The sequence below is a fragment of the Podarcis cretensis genome, assembly GCF_951804945.1.
Source record: "Podarcis cretensis genome assembly, chromosome: 12".
Taxonomy (NCBI): domain Eukaryota; kingdom Metazoa; phylum Chordata; class Lepidosauria; order Squamata; family Lacertidae; genus Podarcis; species Podarcis cretensis.
The window spans coordinates 26,446,388-26,467,139 of record NC_137181.1 but is presented as its reverse complement, the minus strand read 5'-3'; the positions used below and the strand labels follow the sequence as shown (position 1 = coordinate 26,467,139).

Here is a 20,752-nt window from a genome sequence, read left to right as displayed (position 1 = left end):
GCTTCTGTGGGGTTATGAACCTCTTGCCTTGCTCATGTTCCTTGACTTCTTGACCTTAGGTTGAGCCTAAATAAAGATCTCTTCCTTACTTACAAACAAAAGTTGTTATAATTGTGTTTCAGGGTAAGAGCCTAGTTTAGGTGGCACAGGGTAGACCATGTGGCACGTGTGTTTCCAAAACCTCACTGCTACTTCATGTACACTAACATCTGCTGCATGAAGCAGCTGCCTCACTTAGTCTCATGGTTGGGCCAGCCCTGCCATGGACCAAAAGTATATGCATGCAAAGCTGAACACAACAAGGATACCAAGCAGAGATGCCAAGGGTGGTTCTAGCTGGGTGTTGTTTGCATCAAAATCCCAGAGTGTATCCCTGGCCCAGAATTCAATTCAGGAGAAATAGGATGGGGGGGGGGATACAGAAACTGTTGCCAGTGACCTGTTTCCAAATTAGCTCCCCATCTGGAATCACTCCAAGATTCGGTTGAGTTTTATATTTCTCTTGCCTTTGGGACCTGATCTTTTAAAAACTGAGGAGAAAGCCATGTGTACAGTTGCTGCAATGGTCTCAGTAGGCAGGAACCGTGGATGCTGAGACATGAGAGCGTTTCAACCACAAGTGTTTTTGGCATATGCATAACCAGCAGGGCATATGTGGGAGACTGTGACATATTTCTTTCTTTCAAACCCATATGTAAAGTTTAAAATACGAAAAGGTCACCACAGCTTACCAAAGCAAATAAAAAAAAAGAGAGATTTCTTCTATTTTGATACCTTCACTTTGCACTCTTATAACTCAAAGATGACTGCTATAGTAGTCAAAATATGACTGCTATAAATATTCTATTCTTTTTTATATATTAAAAAACCCCACTGATAGGAAAATAAGTACTATGCTTTTTTGGTATTTAAAAATGAATGAAATCTCTATTAATATTTTAAAGCACGGTTACTTGAGGTTCAATTATTAATGTTCAATAATTTTCTCATACTTTCTAAAATATGTACATCAGTGTTAACACTAGGACCACTCCGTACACACTGGGAATTGATATTCTGTGATAGCCCAAGAAAGGTCTGGATAGTAGCCCTTTGAACACATTATACCCTTGGTAAAAATTTAATGATTTCCTAAATACACTCTCCTTTTCGACTGCTTTATAGTACCATAATGCCATCTAGAGGTTGTCCAACAAAGAGGACCTGAATTTATACTATACCAGGCAGAAGGAGATTTAAGTGAGCACATTCTCAAGGACCAATATAATCCTAGAACAGAGAGAGAGAGAGAGAGAGAGAGAGAGAGAGAGAGAGAGAGAGAGAGGAAAGAAAAAGAAGTAGCAGTCAGATTTGAAGTCTGCTGCTGTTTTTGTCCATGCTAACTACTACTTAGGATAGTGAATGTTTGGGGATAGTGGCAGTTGTAGTTTGCAGAGCACGACACCGGCCAATCCTAAGACAGGAATTTGATATTTGTGAATTTCAGTATGAACTGGCCTGATCCACACCTCCCGGACTAACAGATCTATAACAGGTTGCAATCCTAACCATGTCTACTCAGATGTAATCCCCATTTATCCCTAGGTAAACTGGGCTAGAATTGCAGTGTTCAGTTATGAACCACTTCCTAGACATGACAATGCAGTTCTTGGCTAAAAAAATGTGAGAGAAAATACTAAGACCAGACCATGTCATTACAGAGGAGGCAGGTTTAGTCGTTGTCTGAGGACTATTCCTGCCTCCGGGTCTGGTCCTGACCGGATGGATACTAGAATCAGCAAGGGATACCCACATGACCTGAAGGTGCTGCTGTGCAATGCCAGGTCAATGATTCATAAGACCACTGCCATCCATGACTTGATCATGGATGGAGGACTTGACCTGGCATGTGTAACAGAGACTTGGTTGGATGAAGCAGATGGGCCTGTCCTTGCCGCTGCTTGTCCACCAGGTTTCTCTTACGCACAGCAACCCAGGTCATGTGGGCGGGGAGGGGGGGTTGCAGTGATTTTTAGAAAGTCATTAGTTTGCACCAGGCGTCCTATTGGGAAGACCCAGTTTTCTGAGTGCATGTTCTGGAAGTTGGGCAATAGGGGCAGTACAGGATTCCTTTTGGTGTACCGACCTCCCCGCTGCACCAAGGATTCCCTGCCCGAGCTGCTTCAGGTCGTGGCGGATGTTCTCCTGGAGACACCTAGCTTGGTCGTCCTAGGGGATTTTAACATCCATGCCGACACGACCTTACAAGGGGCAGCTCAGGACTTCGTGGAAAGCATGGCCTCCATGGAGCTGTCCCTGAATAAGTCTGGCCCAACCCATAGCCGCGGACATGCCTTGGACCTGGTGTTTACCTCTATGGATGTGGGTGATCTGACACTAAGTAAAAGTGAAACAAAAGAAGTGCCATGGTCAGATCACTTCCTGGTGCAACTGGACTTCTCTGCGACCCATCCCCTCTGCAGGGAGGTGGGACCAATTTGGATGGTCCGCCCCCGCCACTTAATGGATCCAAATGGTTTCCAGAGAGTGGTAGGGGATGCTTTATCCCATGTTGATGGCCTTTCAGCTGATTCCCTGGTGGCCCGCTGGAATGCGGAGTTAACCAGGGCTATTGACTGTTTGGCTCCGAAGCGCCCTCTCCGATTGCATGGAGCCCGGAGAGCCCCGTGGTTTTCCACGGATCTGAGGGCAATGAAACAATCTTTGAGACGGCTAGAGCGCCGGTGGCGGATAACTCATTCCAAATCTGATCGGACACAGGTTAGAGCTCAACGTCGAGCCTACCAAGTGGCGATAGCGACGTCGAAGAAGAATTTCTTCACTGCCTCTATTGCATCTGCAGAAAACAGCAGCAGGAGACTTTTTCAGGTGGTTCACAATTTAGCGGAACCACCTGTAACATCAGGGCCCAGTACGGGCCACATGTTCTCCTGCAATGATTTTGCAAAGTTTTTTGCAGATAAAATCGCTCAGATTCGGGAAGAAGTAGACTCCACCGTGGGAGCAGGGCCAGGGCGGGAGAGTGCTAGAGTTCTGTCTAGTCAAGTTGAGTGGGATCAATTCCAATCTGTTACCTCCGAGGATGTGGACAGGCTGCTTGGACGAGTGAAACCAACCACCTGTCTCCTGGATCCTTGCCCATCCTGGCTTATAAAAGCTAGCCGGGAAGGACTGGGCGATGGGCTTCGTGGGGTGGTGAATGCTTCCCTCCGTGAGGGAGCCTTCCCAGACCCGCTGAAAGAGGCAGTTATTAAACCGCTTCTTAAAAAACCATCTTTAGATGCGGCCACAATGGCCAACTATCGCCCAGTCTCAAATCTTCCATTCTTGGGCAAGGTGATAGAGCGAGCGGTTGCCGAACAACTCCAGGCACGCCTGGAAGAAGCGGACCATTTGGATCCCTTCCAGTCGGGATTCAGGCCTCATCATGGGACTGAAACTGCCTTGGTCGCACTGGTTGATGATCTCCGGCGGGCTAGGGACAAAGGTGAGAGCTGTTTCCTAGTTCTGCTGGATCTCTCAGCGGCGTTTGATACCATCGACCATAACATCCTTCTGGACCGTCTTGAGGGGCTGGGAGCTGGGGGCACTGTCCTACAGTGGTTCCGCTCCTTCCTCCTGGGCCGTGTTCAGAAAGTGGTGGTGGGGGATGAGTGTTCAGACCCCTGGGCTCTCATTTGTGGGGTGCCTCAGGGTTCTGTCCTCTCCCCCATGCTTTTCAACATCTACATGCAGCCGCTGGGAGAGATCATCAGGAGGTTTGGGCTGGGTGTTCATCAGTATGCAGATGATACCCAGCTCTACCTCTCTTTTAAATCAGAACCAGTGAGGGCAGTGAAGGTCCTGTGTGAGTGTCTGGAGGCGGTTGGAGGATGGATGGCGGCTAACAGATTGAGGTTGAATCCTGACAAGACAGAAGTACTGTTTCTGGGGGACAGGAGGCAGGCGGGTGTGGAGGATTCCCTGGTCCTGAATGGGGTAACTGTGCCCCTGAAGGACCAGGTGCGCAGCCTGGGAGTCATTTTGGACTCACAGCTGTCCATGGAGGCACAGGTCAACTCTGTGTCCAGGGCAGCTGTTTACCAGCTCCATCTGGTACGTAGGCTGAGACCCTATCTGCCTGCGGACTGTCTCGCCAGAGTGGTGCATGCTCTGGTTATCTCCCGCTTGGACTACTGCAATGCACTCTACGTGGGGCTACCTTTGAAGGTGACTCGGAAACTACAACTAATCCAGAATGCAGCAGCTAGACTGGTGACTGGGAGTGGCCGCCGAGACCATATAACACCGGTCTTGAAAGACCTACATTGGCTCCCAGTATGTTTCCGAGCACAATTCAAAGTGTTGGTGCTGACCTTTAAAGCCCTAAACGGCCTCGGTCCAGTATACCTGAAGGAGCATCTCCACCCCCATCATTCTGCCCGGACGCTGAGGTCCAGCGCCGAGGGCCTTCTGGCGGTTCCCTCATTGCGAGAAGCAAAGCTACAGGGAACCAGGCAGAGGGCCTTCTCGGTAGTGGCGCCCACCCTGTGGAATGCCCTTCCAGCAGATGTCAAAGCGATAAACAACTACCTGACATTCAGAAGACATCTTAAGGCAGCCCTGTTCAGGGAAGTTTTTAACGTGTGATTTTACTGTATTTTTGGTTTTTATGGAAGCCGCCCAGAGTGGCTGGGAAGGCCCAGCCAGATGGGCGGGATATAAATAATAAATTATTATTATTATTATTATTATTATTATTATTATTATTATTATTAGAAATGTGAGAGAAAATATGTTAAAAATATTGTTTTAATGCATTTTTTATGCAGGTTTTGTAAAAGAAACCCAGATAACTGCAGAAATGGGAAGTATGGATGAACATGTGTGGAACAGGCATGGAGAAGAAACAGACTGATTCATTCATCCCTGACATTACCATCCCAGCCATCTGCTGTACTTCCAATTACTGCATGTTTTCTTTCCTTAGATAGTTTTACAAAGAAAATGAGAAGCTATAGGTGCAAGATGAAAGAACCGGAACATGCACCAGTTAGAAAGACGGAACGATAAAATGTTTTCAGATGGATGTGGAGGTTGTGCTCCTCCTCCTTCCAGTTCTCATTTTAGGAAAGCCGTGAAACCATCAGAAAAATTCGTTCACTTCACATTTTAGTTCAGCCCTGCCTAATTCATACCTCCTGAAACAAAACACAAACCAAAGCACAGCTATAGTTTGAAATTCACGCTTCTCTTCATTTTGCAATTCACTTCTCCAATCAAGAAATGTCTTCACTGAGAGCCAGTGTGGTGCAGTGGTTGGAGTGTCAGACTAGGACCTGGGAGACTAGGATTCAAATCCCCACTTGACCATGAAACTCACTGGGTGATCTTGGGCCAGTTGCTTCCTCTCAGCCTAACCTACCCCCACAGAGTTGTTGTGGGAATTAACTGAGGAAGGGAAGAAGCATGTACCACCTTGAGCTCATTGGAGGAAAAGGTGGGATGATGATGATGATGATGATGATGATAAGTGAAAATAACATAGAATATTGCATTATATTGGGGAAAATAGCTTGCAAATGCATATATTAGGCAAAATTGCATATGAAACTATATATAGTAGGAGAAACATGTACACTAAAATGCTGGTGAATGTTTTAAAAAATCACAGATTGAATGTGGATACTTGTACTTAAAATTGGGAAAATGAGAAAATAAGAGAAACTGAAACTGACAGATTTGTCTACCCTTAGCCATAATGCCTCACAGAGCAAGGAGGTGATGAACACAGAAAGGCAGCAAAGTTTTGAACCCCAGTATTTTGTCCATCACACACCTTCTTTGGGACTATCGTTACAGTTAAAGAGTGCATGGAAATGGGGACATAAATCTGCACTGTGCAAACTTCTCTGAAGGCAGGAGGCTTTCATGTGTACAGGCTTCCACCTGATCATTCCAACCCAGATTGCTCAGATCCCATGGAAACCTTCCTTCAGATGGCTGTACAGTTTCTATGGATCCCAGAGGGAGGGGCAGCTCAGCCCCACTCCTCACTCACACGTTCTCCTTAACTGTAAGCATAATGCCTGGTCACCCGAGTATTAGTGACTGCTTTGTTAAATCAGTATATTGCCATAGAAGGTGTCCATGAGAAGAGTAGTTCATGGTTGTACCTCTCTTTGGATCACCAACACATTGCATTGCTAAGTAAAAAATGCTATCTACCATGGCACTGGGGCCAGCCCTACCATTAGGCGGAATCAGGCAGCATTGGCATTCCTCTCACTATTCCTCCTGAGCCCCTTGGATGGACTCTTCTGTTAAGGTAGTGAGTGCCCTATAGCCTGTCCTCCACCCCCACAACTAGCCTGCTGCTCTCAGGTAGCAGAGAGGACACCATCCCATTAACAGTACTGTGGGTGGCAGAGGAATTTAGCTGCCAGCCCAGTTTCTGTATGAGGAATAATGAGATGGGTGCCATATTTTCCTTAGCCTCAGGCAGTAGAATGTATTGGGTTGGCCCTCCTTCTTGCCAACAGACGCGGAAAAGGCAAGGGTGGGGCAGTGATTTTTCAGCAGATAAGATCAGCTCACCGAAAATGTGTTACTTCCTTAGCACACAAAAGTGCTACATCACTATTTTAAAGTGTAAGGATGAAGGCAGCAAAAGTGCATCCTCCTGCAAAGCTGAGCTGAGGGAAATGGGTATCTCCCAGAGGAAGGATGTGTGCCTTCCTCTGCCTCCTATCACTGGCTGCCCCACATTTAGACATTAATCATATACGGTGGTACCTCTAGTTGCGGACACGATCCGTTTCAGGGTGCCATTCGCACCCTGAAAAGTCCGCAACTAGAGCGCCTCTTCTGTGCATGTGCGTGGTGCAATTGAGCGCTTCTGCGCATGCACAAAGTGTGGGGGATGCTTCTGCGCGTGCGACGAAACCCGGAAGTATACACTTCTTGGTTTGCCACATTCACAAGATGAAAAGACACAACATGAACCTAACACAACACAAGGTATGACTGTAAACAGTTACTTTGAATTTGCTAAGGGCTTCCCAGTTGTCACTGTGTTTTTTCCTTCCTTTGATAATCATTTCTTCTTTTTGAAAGATATGGTGGAGAAGCCCAGAGCCACTTTGGTGCATGATATTTAATAGGCAGGTAAAGGTACCCAGGTATGAAATATCCACCTATTGTTTCAAATATGAAGGAAGCAGATGTGTAAGTCACAACTCCCCACCCCTACCTTTGTGACATGCCCAAGAGCAGCAGCTGAGAAAGAGCTGCCTCACTTGCTTTTATGCATTTCAGAAGTGAAAGCTGTGGTTAATTCACCTCTGATGCAACATGCTGTGGATTTTGTACACAAGCATAAAAATATTGCATAAGTTGAATCCCCAAATGTTGACAGCAGATGAGTGGGGCGGATGGCAGTGCAATAGCAAACAGCCCAAGTGTCAGGCACCCAGCATGACACTGGTGGTAACCACAACATCCTTGTAATGCAAAAACACTTGCAAATGTTCTCTCTCTGTGTGTGTTTCTGTCTCACCTTATCTGAAGAAGTGTGCATGCACACGAAAGCTCATACCAAGTACTAACCTAGTTGGTCTTTAAGGTGCTACTGGAAGGAATCTTTTTATTTTGTCTTGTTACAAGGATTGGGCATGACTGGGGTGTTACCGCACAGAATGTGTGACTTTTGCAAAAAGGAAGGAATAAAAAGGAATCCATTACCTTGCCTTTGTATCCCAGTTAACCTGTGGGGAGGTGATCAAGCAAGAAACTAACCAACTGACCAGTTACAGACCCAGAAGTAGCTCAGCAGCTATTAGCTTCCTGCCAGGTGGGTGGTTATTGCATACCAGAGGGACAAGGGGAGGTGAGGTGGTGGGGAGGTCAGTGCAGTGTAAATGTACTGGCGGAACCAAGCTGGCCTTCCTGCAGACACATTTGCACTATACCGATGTCTCCACCATCTCATCCTCCTCTCTTTTTCTTTCTTTCTTTTTTACTTCTTGAAGACAGTGATGAGTGCAACTGGAACTATGCAGTACAGAGGGATTGGTAGCCCACAATCCCTTGTCTTGATGGTGGAGAGGAAACTCCATTATATTTAATGATCCTTGGCTCAGCCTTATGGAAAAGTCAAGATAGGACTGGATAGGAAGACCTCTGCAGTTCTTGATAGATTTGTAGCCTTGTTTTCCCCTCCCCCTTATCTTGAACTGTCAATACTCTTGCGAACTTCTAATTTATGGCTTTTTCTCCAGGAAGATTTCTTTTCTTGCACAACAGTTTGCTGTGCCTTCATAGCATGTAACTAACTGCATGATGACTGCCTGTGTGTACCATGCATGTTCCTAATGATGAAGCTGTATTCATAACTGGAAGCTCCACCACAATATGCCCTTCTGATTAATGTCTGTGTGGCACTGAAGAGCAATGCCACACAGCCAAGAGCTCCCACAGCTTGAGAGCTGTCCTGATAGCACAAAGTCTAAAACATCCAAAATCCAGTGTCCCCAGTTCAAGCTCGCTGGCACCTTACATGTCCTTACAGAAATTAAAGCTCCTTGCAGACATGGACAAGCTGGAGAGAGAGTGCAGCTCAGCAAGAGAACATGCACTTTGCAGGCAATGGATCCCAGCTTCAACTCCTGCCATCTCCACTTAAACTAATCAAATAAATATGAGGAGGACCTTTATCTACTGAGATCCTGTGGTGGAGAGTCACAACCAGGAGTACAGAAGGGATGAGGAACCTCTGGCCCTCCAGATGTTGTTGACCTCCAACCCTGAAACAGCTTCAGGCTACAGAGCCAATGGCCAAGAACTATGAGAGTTGAAGTTCTGCAACTTCTGGAGGGTCACCATTCCTCCAGAAACTAGACTGGCATTTAGTCTGACCTGGTAGAAAGCAGCTTCATCCATTCATTCATTCATTCATTCATCCATCTATCCATTCGTTTTATTGCACTTCTATACCCGCTTTCCTCCAAGCAGCTCAATGTGGCATGCATGGTTCTTTTTCTCCCCATATAATCTTTGCAATAGCTCTGTGAGATAGGTTAGGCTGAGAGACTGCAACTGGCCCAAGTGAGTTTCATGGCTGACCAGGGATTTGAACCCTGGTCTCCCAGGTCCTAGTCCAACAATCCAACAACTACACCACAATGGACCTTCCTATGTTCCTATGAAGAAACCACACCATAAAATATAATTAATCCCTTGGGTCACTTTTGTCACAAAGGAAGCTCTAGGGTGAATGGGCTCTAACCTACTAATGGATATGGGGGGGGGGGAACCAGGCATTAGTTACAGCAATTATCCTTCTGCACAATCAGACCTCATTATGAGAGGACACAGTATGCTTCAAAGATAAGGTGGCTTGAAGAGTTCCATAAATTCATTGCTGTCTGCACAACCCTCTGGGCCTTTCCCTTGTTCAGTGCTTAAGGAAAATGTGCAGCTGAATTTTGTTGTGCTTGCCAAAGTAACATCCATCATGATGTTTCTTAAGGATATAAAGGCTGTTTTGTAAAGCATTCCTTTTTCTGCATGACACACTCCTCAGTTGTCCACAGCCAAAGAACAGCCTGTACATGAGTATTCACAAAGGGTCAATCCCAAAGGTAAATATTGCTTAAGGGCTTAAGACAGTTTAAGCCAGCCCACAGCAAGGAAGCAAAATGAACCTAGTATTGTCAGATGTCTCGCTCTACTTACTGACGACAGAATTTGTCACTAAGTTTACACCCACACCATATAGTGAAAGCACATTTAGACCACATAGCTTCCCGAAGAATTGTGGGAACTGAAGTTTGTTAAGGGAGCTGAGGGAAAGAAGCCACATGTGTCACCTGTGCTTTAAATCTTAAATATATGGTGTGGATGTAACTTAATTCAATTCTTTCTTGAATCGATTATTCTGGCATGGTTTTTTGTTCATCTGCTTCATTAATGAAGCAAAATCTCCCCATGCTTGATGCTTTGCAGGCGTTTCCTCCTCAGAAATGTGCATTTTACAGTTCTTCAGTTTTCTGTCTGAGCAAACAGATCAGTGTCTTCATCCTTCCCCCAAAACAAAACACTGAGGAGTTTGTGCTAAACGAAACGAAACACAAAGCTGTTTTGGCAGAGGATAGCGACATGGAAGACCAGCTGTCTGCCATTATGACACTGATTAAGAGACCTGAACTGTTTAGAAGAATGTCAGTTTCACGGGAAGCTTTGACTTCTGAAATATAATTTCAAAATTAATCTAAGCAGAGTAATAGTTTCCTAGTGCTGCAAAAAGCTGCCTTATCTTGCTGCAACTGGGGTGCACGGCGCTGTGGAAGTCTTGAGCCTGAGTTGCATGAGGTGCTTCTATTTTTAGTTAAAAAGAGTAGATTAATCTTTTATGCCATGTGTCACTCGTCTGGTTGAAGGGCAAAGGACCTTAGCTCAGTCGTAGAATAGGAGCTTTACATGAAAAAGGTCCCGAGTTCAAACAACAGCAACGCCACTCACAAGTATCAGGTAGCAAGCGATGGGGGAGATCTCTGCCTGAGTCCATAGAGAGCCACCATCAGGTTGCCTGCACACTAAACCTTTGAAGCACATGCAAAGTGCATCATCTACACTGGAAATATTTTAGAGCACCACCAGAACATAAATGAAAAGCACACACTTTTCAGATTGCTGTGCAATATCTGGTGTAGAAAATTTTAACGCCTGCACAATTTTCTGGTTTTGTGGTAATCTGAGGGATCAAAGATGAGGGGGAGAGAGAGATGGGCATGTTAGCTGGGAAAGAAATGAAAGCAACACGGAAGTAATGGGCATAGAAAGTGGAGCAGCAGAATGTGAAGGCTGATCCACCCACTCTGAAGCACTAAAGCAAATTGACTGTGACCCCAAGGGGAGTGGTTTGCAGCTTGATTTCCCCCCGTTAATTGCATTATCCCCGTTATCAAGTAAACCCAAAATTACAGGGGGGAAGCGTTGGAACCTGTGTTGTTTGAGGGTAACATCGTGTGGGTTATGCAAATCAAATGGGTATGCAAGTAGCAAATACATGGTTTACTCTGGTGTGGACAAGATCTGTGTGCTAAAAGCAGAATAAGGAAGTATCAGCATAATACCTGCGCAAACAGAAGAGGATGGAAAGTTTCAAGGAAGGGTGTAGGAGAAGTACGGTATTTAGGTCTTGCTTCATTTGTTCCACTTGCTTCAAACAGGGTCTCAGCAGCCAGTTGCAGTACAGGAAAGGTGTTGAACATGCAGAATACCACCAGAAAGAAATATAGGTGCCTGTGCAAAATAAAGTGTGCATTTTAACTGAATTCACTAAAATCGCTATAATCCAATCAAAATGAAAAACAATTGTTATTAAACCTCTGCTTCTGGTAAAGTATTGTGATGCAGTGGTTAATCTATTGGACTAAGTAGGTGTAGGTCTTAGTGAGAGATCCATACATCTTTGCCAATGATGGAGGACTCAGTGGTGCACACTTTACGCTTTTCTCCTGCGATGCCAACGGAGATAAAACACTACAGACTTTTATTTGGCAAGCGTAACAGTTTCATTGCAGAATATTTTCTCGATTATTTAAGGCTGGGATCGTGACAAATATTTCTGCCACATGTGCAATCTTGTGATCTACCAAACTGAAATTTTACAGCTGACGCACAAACACTGGTGAATTATTAACATTGCCTACAACACCCGATATGTTTCTCTTGCTCCGGCTGTAAATAAGTGGAATTTGCACATAGGTTCTGGAATCAGCTGAACCACCAGCACACAATGGAACCAAAAGGTCTCCCTCCAACAGTGAGTTACTAAAGAATGTTACCATCAGCTACATTTTAGAATCCAAGCCTTATGAGGAACGGTCATGGGAGTTAGGTATGTTTGAGAAGACCGAGAAATGATAGGATAAGGTAAAGGTACCCCTGCCTGTACGGGCCAGTCGTGTCCGACTCTGGGGTTGCGTGCTCATCTCGCTCTAGAGGCCGTGAGCCGGCGCCATCCGAAGACACTTCCGGGTCACGTGGCCAGCGTGACGAAGCTGCAGCTGGCGAGCCAGCACCAGTGCAGCACACGAAAACACTGTTCACCTTCCCACTATAAAGCGGTCCCTATTTATCTACTTGCACTTAAGAGTGCTTTCGAACTGCTAGGTGGATAGCCATCTTCAAATATCTGAAGGGCTGTCCCATGGAAGATGGAGCAAGCTTGCTTTCTGCAGAGACACGAATGACAGAGGTCTATAAAATTATGCATGAGATGTAGAAAGGGACACAATTTCCCCTCTCCCTTTCACATAATACCGGAACTTGGGGCCATCAAGCACAATTACTTAGCAGTAGATTTGGAATAAAAAGGTCAAGGGACCCCTGACCATTAGGTCCAGTCGTGACCGACTCTGGGGTTGCGGCACTCATCTCGCTTTATTGGCCGAGGGAGCCGGCATACAGCTTCCGGGTCATGTGGCCAGCATGACTAAGCTGCTTCTGGCGAACCAGAGCAGCGCACGGAAATGCCGTTTACCTTCCCGCCGGAGCGGTACCTATTTATCTACTTGCACTTTGACGTGCTTTCGAACTGCTAGGTTGGCAGGAGCAGGGACCGAGCAACAGGAGCTCACCCCATCACGGGGATTCGAACCGCCAACCTTCTGATCAGCAAGTCCTAGGCTCTGTGGTTTAACTCACAGCGCCACCCACGTCCCTAGATTTGGAATAGGTTTTGTTTAATTTACCAATTTATGGCATGTACTGCCAAAAAGTAATATACCCTTGGGTAAAAGTTGCTGGGTGGGAGAGAGACAGCAGAGGAGGGCTGTTCATGCTGGCCTGTGGCCTTCCTGGAGGCATAAAAGTGGTCACTGAGAGGAACACGTTGCTGTACCAGATGATCTTTAGTCTCATCAAGCAAAAGGCTATGCTTATGTTCCAACAAGAAAATAAACATTTATTTTCTCTCAGGTTAAAATTGAGACAGTGGTGGGGTCAGTTGTGACATATTATGCTTCTTTCAGGAAACATGATTAGTCAGTTTAATGCTTGGTAATAACAGGAAGTGCTCCCTGACCAATCAGAAGACCCAATATCTGGTGTTTTGCATCATAGGCTTCAGAAACATGGTCACGTTATCTTTCCATGTTTCTATTGTCTAACCTCAAGCAGCACTTTTTGACATCTGAATATGCCCTCAATGTAGCTTTGGTTGGAGCAACAATGGCACATTATGGGTTGAAACTTAATTAGCCACAACCCTATGTATAGTTCTATGATTATTTTTTCTCTGGGGGCTTTCTGTCTTTATTTACAGAGGTCAATGTATCCCTCAAAACCACAGTCCCAAATAACTTCGGCCAAACAGATCCAAAATGTCTGAATCTGGACCCAAACTTAACAGTTTCTTATCCTTATTTTACTTTATTTTTAAAAATCACCAATTAATTTTATCTGGGTTTAATTTATATTCTAATATTTCTTAGAAAAGCTGCTTTCTGTTTGCCATGTTTTCCAGATCATTTTTTCCTCTTTTTTGGTCATTCTTCTGGTGAGCTTTCGGCTCATTACCAGCTGTTTCCAGGAAAGAACCAGTTACGGGAAATATAAAAATACGAGCCCACAATTTAGAGAAGCCAAGAAAGATGGACATAAACAGCACATCTTTAGCTCCCTAGACTATTTTACTGTATTTATGTAATGGTTAAGCTCTAACGGTAAAGTAAATATATACCACAGCTGCAAAAATAAGGCACTACAAAACCAGAATACAGTTCTTGCAGCCATAACCATGACGATTTTGCCCTCTAAAATGGCTGGGAGCTGAACTGCCAATGAACTTCTCTGTCAAAACTAATTTCTTGACAAATTATAGCACACATTAAATTCCCCAATAACTATTCAGCAGCAGAAACAGATTTCATTAGACTTCTATTTGGAAAACTGGAGGGCAAGGATGGGGTCAGAACTAAATGAACACGCAAACAAACTGCTGGCTGTCTACAAGAGTCCAGAGATCTGCCCTGGCTCCACCATTACACAGCAACACACACGGGAGGTGTTTTATCATATCTATAAGGCACTTTGTGGAGGAATTTTTCCTCAAAAGGTGGACTAGACAATTTTAAATAAATAAAAACACAGAACAGGTTGGCCATCTCAGTTGGCTGGTGGGGGAGCAGAGAGGCAACAGTATTGCCCTGCCATTTCTTCTGCACACATCTCCCCAACACCACAAATTGGAAGACAGATTTGTGTTTGCCATGCAGCCAGTTTTGTGCTCCTTAAAGTGGCCCTTAGGCATGGTGGAAGACACAATCCCATCATCAGCACTGGAGTCAGAGTGAACTTCCAGTCTAGTCCACTTGTGTGTGTGGAATGAAAGTGCGGCGCCATTTTGTCTTTTGCCTCAGGGATCCAAATGCCTTGGGGCGTCCTGTCAGTGACAAACAGAGAGCAGAGAGCATTACTAACTAAATATTAATACCAAATGCTAACTGTTATAATGAGGTGAGGAATCTGAACTTCCAGGTGTTGCTGGTCTATATAGCTCCTGTCTTCTTCCACCATTGGCCATGTTGTCTGGGGCTGATGGGAGATGCAGGATCTAACAGGACCTGGAGAGTCACAAGCTGCCCATCCTTGGCTTGCATGTCCGAGGGGCAAATGACAGGCACAAATCACAATGGCACTATTGTTGTTGTCCTATGGCACTCACAGTCACCCTCTTCAGTGAGTTCTTGCATGCTAGCCCTACACATGGTTCCCCCTAACCTCGTAGCAGCATTTAGTAGCAAGGTCTGAAGAAGCCTTGTAAGAGGGTCTGCTTGCATGTGTTGACAAAAACACACACACCCATAATCCGAAGCCAAACAAGATTACAAGACCCCTTCGGACCTGTCAAGAGTGGAGAAGATGGTTTCATGACCCTTCGCCTCAAACAAACTTTCAGTTTAATGATGCCTGAAGAGGACTAGTTCCATAGCAATATATCAGTGAACCAAGATAGTTAACAAAGGGTCAGAGCCAAAATGTTCTGGAATTTCTTCATTCTATAAACAAGGATTAATATGGTAACAGCCTCTGACTTTGGATACTGCAAGTAAACTCTGAGATACACAGCGTTGCATATTTTGTTGGTCCCTTTTACGGCATGCTTAGCTGAAGTTTATCTCTCTTTTTTTGTTTTTTTTTGTTTTGTTTTTTTGTTTACATATTGGTAGTTTGTGCTATCGTATTTTATTATCTGTATAAAAATATGCAATGCTATGTCTGCCCATTAGAAACATGCAGGATTGATTCCCAGAATCACTTGTGGAAAAAGTGAGATGTGAGATATTAACCCACCAGCTTCACACAGTGGCTGTCAAGGACATTGCCTTGTTTTGATTCAGATCATGGGTCCATCTACCTCAGCACTGTCTACACTGACAGGCAGCAGCTCTTGGGGGTTTCAGGCAGGAATCATTCCAAGGCTTGCCTGGCAATGTCAGGGGCTGAACTTGAGATCTTTGGCAGGTGTTCTGTCACTGAGCCACAACACACCATAAATATAAATGCTCAATACATGTCTTATAATCTCCTATAAATGGACCCCAGTGTAGCACTGGGTATCACTAGGGAATTCCTTCTGTGTGGGGTACAGAACAGTCCATAGGGAACAGGACTGTTGCACTTCCATTTTGCTGCCTGCTAAAGAGCAATGCACTCTACGTGGGGCTACCTTTGAAGGTGACTCGGAAACTACAACTAATCCAGAATGCGGCAGCTAGACTGGTGACTAGGGGCGGCCGCCGAGACCATATAACACCGGTCTTGAAAGACCTACATTGGCTCCCAGTATGTTTCCGAGCACAATTCAAAGTGTTGGTGCTGACCTTTAAAGCCCTAAACGGCCTCGGTCCAGTATACCTGAAGGAGCATCTCCACCCCCATCATTCTGCCCGGACGCTGAGGTCCAGCGCCGAGGGCCTTCTGGCAGTTCCCTCATTGCGAGAAGCAAAGCTACAGGGAACCAGGCAGAGGGCCTTCTCGGTAGTGGCGCCCGCCCGGTGGAACACCCTTCCAGCAGATGTCAAAGCGATAAACAACTACCTGACATTCAGAAGACATCTTAAGGCAGCCCTGTTCAGGGAAGTTTTTAACGTGTGATTTTACTGTATTTTTGGTTTCTATGGAAGCCGCCCAGAGTGGCTGGGGAGGCCCAGCCAGATGGGCGGGGTATAAATAATAATAATAATAATAATAATAATAATAATAATTATTATTATTATTATTATTATTATTATTACTATTACTATTACTATTACTATTACTATTACTATTATTATTATTATTATAGCACCTCCATTCCATGTGCAGAAGCTGATCCAAGTGGCAGCTGAATCTTACTTCTGTAGCGGTGATGAGGGCAGCAGACTGGCTTAATATGCGTGCAGGACAGGCCATGTGGTCCAGACAGTTCTGCTCTCCTACATCTTGCTGTCATTTCCCAGAATTGGCTGCCTGAGGCAACTGCCTAATGGGAAGGCTGGCCCTGCCCACTCCCACCATGTGCCTCATGAGCGAAAACAGTCTCATTTCCCTAATATACAATTATCAAAAGAGATAAAACTGTTACAACTATAAATCAAGTAAAACCATTCCAAATGGAATAGAATTTCGGCTGAAGGCATTCAGGCTTTTTAATCTCACCACAAAAGTCTAACACTAATGTTTGATAGAGTTGTTGCTCCTACTGGTAATGGCTGCTGAGCAATATTATGTTCTTCTCTTTGAAAAGAAAAAAGAAATATACACTGAAATTTTATAAGTCAAGACAATCTCCAGAGGACATTTTTTTTAAGGTGCAAGTTAACAGATGTTTTCTACCCTTTTGTGCTCTTGGACTAATCTTATTTAGGGAAGCGAAGTTGATTCAAAATACAGTCTTGGAGATGTAGGAAGATCTGCAGCTGAAGGGCCTGCCTGAGTTTCCAGAACAGGTTGAGAATGCCAAGTTCTGTCTCTGAATGTGGTCACAATGACCCTGTACATTACAAGTTGAATTATGCAAGATCTCTAGCTGGAATAAATGTGGAAACAGCACCTGCTAATAAAATGCTTAATTAGCCGATAAAACAAAGACAAAACCTCATACATCTGTAGTTGTAATGCTCTGGAAACCAGTAAAACCAGATAGCATAAGTCAAACTATGAATGCCAAGCAAGCTATCCTACGTTCAGGAAAAAAGAGTTTCATAAAGAAAGCAGCAGTACCCGCTAAACCTCTTCTACTCCTACCCCACTTTAACAGTCATGGCTTCCTCCAAAGAATCCCAGGAACTGTAGTATGTTAAGGGTACTTAGAATAGTTAGGAGACCCCTCACAGAGCCCAGCAGCCTTAACAAGTTACAGTTCCCAGGATTTGGGTGAGAGGAGCTATAACTGGTATAGGAGTGTACATTGTGGATGGGACCTGACTCAACTATTTATTTTTGTTACAACTCAATGGAAAGGTGCAGGTAGACAAACACAGGCTAACTTATTGAGGACTGTACCCAGTTGCTGGTTTCTCTGAACCTGGGACTGCTTACGCCCTTGAGGAGATCATGTAAATCCAGCTGCTCACACAGCCTCCTGTTGCAAAACTGAAACTATTCCACACTGGTCTCTCACATAGTCAGTTTCATTCTGAGGCCTTCTGGGGTTGGCCTCTTTAAGAATCAGTATACAATAACCCTTACCCCCAGACCGAGTAGCATGTCATTCTTGTCAGAAAATTTTGTATCCACTATGGTTTCCATAAGGCCTCACTCCAGCGGCTTCAGTGACCACTTTGATTGTCTTTCTACAGAAGTTAAATCATCAGTGATGGGGTTACATTCAGGTAATGCTGGAGATGAGCCCATGATGATGATGTGAATAGGGTGGCACTTTTCAAAGGACACTATACTTGATGTTTGGAGTATATAGATTCTTCATGACATATGAGTGCCTCAGTGCAGCAAGTCAACGTGATGGCATCCACAGGCCCTATAACTTCTGCAATTGCAGATGAAACAGTTCATGGACCAATTCCATAACAGCTGATCCCGATGGAGAGTTTTATGCACTGGTGTCCAGTTCCAGACTCTCATTCTGGGACCCTTCTTCTTACAGCCATGACAATATTTTTCACCTTGCATTCATTTTGTCAATGCTGTTCCTCCGTAAAACATGCAGATGGCCAGTGTTGGATACTACGTGACCCTAAAGGCATGAGCCTCTGTACTTGCTGATGAGCACATGGCAAATTTCCCTTAAATAGTGGGAGGTGTTTTGGCTGCTAACATGTGTGGTACAGTAGCAAAAGTCCTATCTGGGCTGGAGAGAAGGCAGCAGTAGACTGCTTCATTGTTACCTCCACAGATTAGAGGAAGCTGCCCAGGAGAAATGCCACTTTCACTAAATTCATTAAGGTGACACAGCTCATAGACATATTCTACTATGCTTCCACTGGTTTGCTGATCACGCTTTTAAACATGAAGCTCTGTAGGCGAACAGGTGGTATCATGCAGAAGTAACCAGAAGAGCCAAAGACACTGTCAGATTTGGGGGAGGCAGAAAGAGAGAGAGAAGGTGGCAGCTCCTTGGCTGAACTCCATTGCCACTCTTCAAAAATGAATAAATCAAAGTGGTAGACAGCTAGAGCCTTGGCTATCGATGCAACCCTGGACTGTAAGCCCCCCTTGAAAGCAAAAGGCAATCCGCTCAAAGGGCCTTGGGATTTTGGTAAGCAGCCAAAGCTTCATTATTCTAAATTTGACTCGCAAATGTCTCTATTAATGGAGGAGCAGTCAGGTCACGCAGGAGCAAATGTAGGCCCCAGGGAGGCCAATGATAGTGAGTACATTTTCAGGCTGCTGTATTATCGCTTGCCCTGGCAAGGGTGCCAACACCCTCTGGCAAGCAACCTACCTTCTCCCACCTTATACACAGACGGATAGAAATAATCCCAGCAGCTGAGCAGTGATGCTCATTCCACCCTCAACAAATCACATGTTAGGAATAATCAAATGTGTGATATCTTGCACTTATTTTAATTGTAATGTTTTTGGGTGGTATTGGGTAGATATGGAACCTTAACGTGGGGGCGATTAATATACTGCTACACTGTATCCCTGCAGTAGGGATTCAAGAGAAATTAGCTGTAGTGTGCATTTAGAGGCGAGTTATTCCAAAACAATATGCAAATTGAAACAAAGCCATCCTTTGAAATTTGCGCTTGTCCAAATATTGCAACACAGTTCACCAGCCAAGTAAAATGTACAAAACGTATACCAGGGCAAAGTGTGTCAATATAGATGTGTATATTGATGAGAATAACATACAATATGCATTATATTAAGGGAAAGCATTATATTAAGGGAAATTGGTGTGGAAATATGGAGAAATGAATTTAAAGATTGGGATAATGAGAAACTGGGAGAACTGGAATTCACAGAGCCATTCGTCCTTATCCTGCAGCTTCCTTCAAGAATTGGTGGATTTGAAGCCACTTGACTTCAATTTCTATCCTATATCAGTGGTGATGTTGGGGGCATTAGACCACCACACATGCAAGATGCTTCCCAGAAAGATGCCCTCAGGCAATACTGATTTTTTTTCTTGCTTGTCTGATTAAAAATAGTTGAATATCATCTTTAGCCATGAATATGTCATTACCTCTCTATTGCTTTCTTGTGTTGTAGTGGGTGGAGTGTAATATCCACTTTATTTATTCTTGTATTTGCTTGAGGTCCTTTTGTATCTAGTGTGCTACTTCAGTGGGGAATAAAAAGGAGACACTTAAAGAAAGCCTTTTTCTAAAACTGACTGGCAGCTTTTGTTTATCAAAAATGGGAAATGGTATCAAACTCCGCCCCCCCCCCCAATATCTCAACGTCAGCTATGCTGATGTTTTTGTAATATGCAAATATATGTAATTCTCATTAATTAATAAGTTGAAAGGGAGGTGATCAATCAACTGTACTAGGTAAACAGCAATCAGTGAACTAGAAAAATTGGAGCACAGTAACTGCTTGAGCAGATGATTGCTCATGTAGCCCTATTTAAAGAAAGAAAGAGCTGGCAGAAACAGCAGTCAAATGTTTTTGAAATCCAGTTTTCTTTTAAGAAATGTGCAGTTCCTTTCTTTTGCACTCAAATGCACCAGAGGCTATTCCCCCTTATGCTTTATGGATGTTAAATGCCCATTTGACTACTTCGATCTGAAGAACTGGCACAATTACAGGTGCCACACAACACTTGTTCCACACTAGTAAGAATTTGTTCTTCTAGTGTAGCAGTACCTACACTTTGGAACTCCCTGCCTATGTGCCTTTGCTATTCTCTTTGGCACCTGCTTTTTATGGAATCTTTGCCATACCTACCTGGAGCTGCCAAGAGTAGAACCTGAGATCTTTTGAATGTCTTCATTGCTGCCACTGGTTGAAGCCTCTGGTCTCCATTCATTGAGTGGGAAAGTCTGGAGAGTGAATCAGCAATGAGCTGAACACTCTTGGAATCCTTCACATCAGCATTGGCCATTGTGGTGTCCTTCAGATGTTGTTAGACACCAACTCCCATCATCCCTGACCATTCGCCATGATAGCTGGGGGTGGGGCTGATGAGAATTGGACTCCAACAACATTTGGAGGGTGTCATGTTGAGTAGCCCTGTTCCATGTAAGAAAAACCGTACTGGATTCAGCCAAAGGCTTATCTAATCCAGCACTCTGCTTTCACTTTGAACATAGCC

At 44.5% G+C, this 20,752-nt stretch overlaps 1 protein-coding gene across 1 annotated transcript in view; it reads right to left on the bottom strand.

The window, feature by feature from the left end:
- Nucleotides 1-14,590, bottom strand: part of ZNF804B (zinc finger protein 804B) — a 312,662-nt gene extending 298,072 nt beyond the window's left edge. Inside the window, exons 1-2 of the mRNA XM_079948269.1 lie at nt 14,491-14,590; nt 11,115-11,283 (exon numbers count right to left, since the gene is read on the bottom strand). The gene's annotated coding sequence lies outside the window, so the exon portion shown is untranslated. The remainder of the gene's footprint in view (nt 1-11,114; nt 11,284-14,490) is intronic.
- Between the last annotated feature and the right edge of the window lie 6,162 nt (nt 14,591-20,752).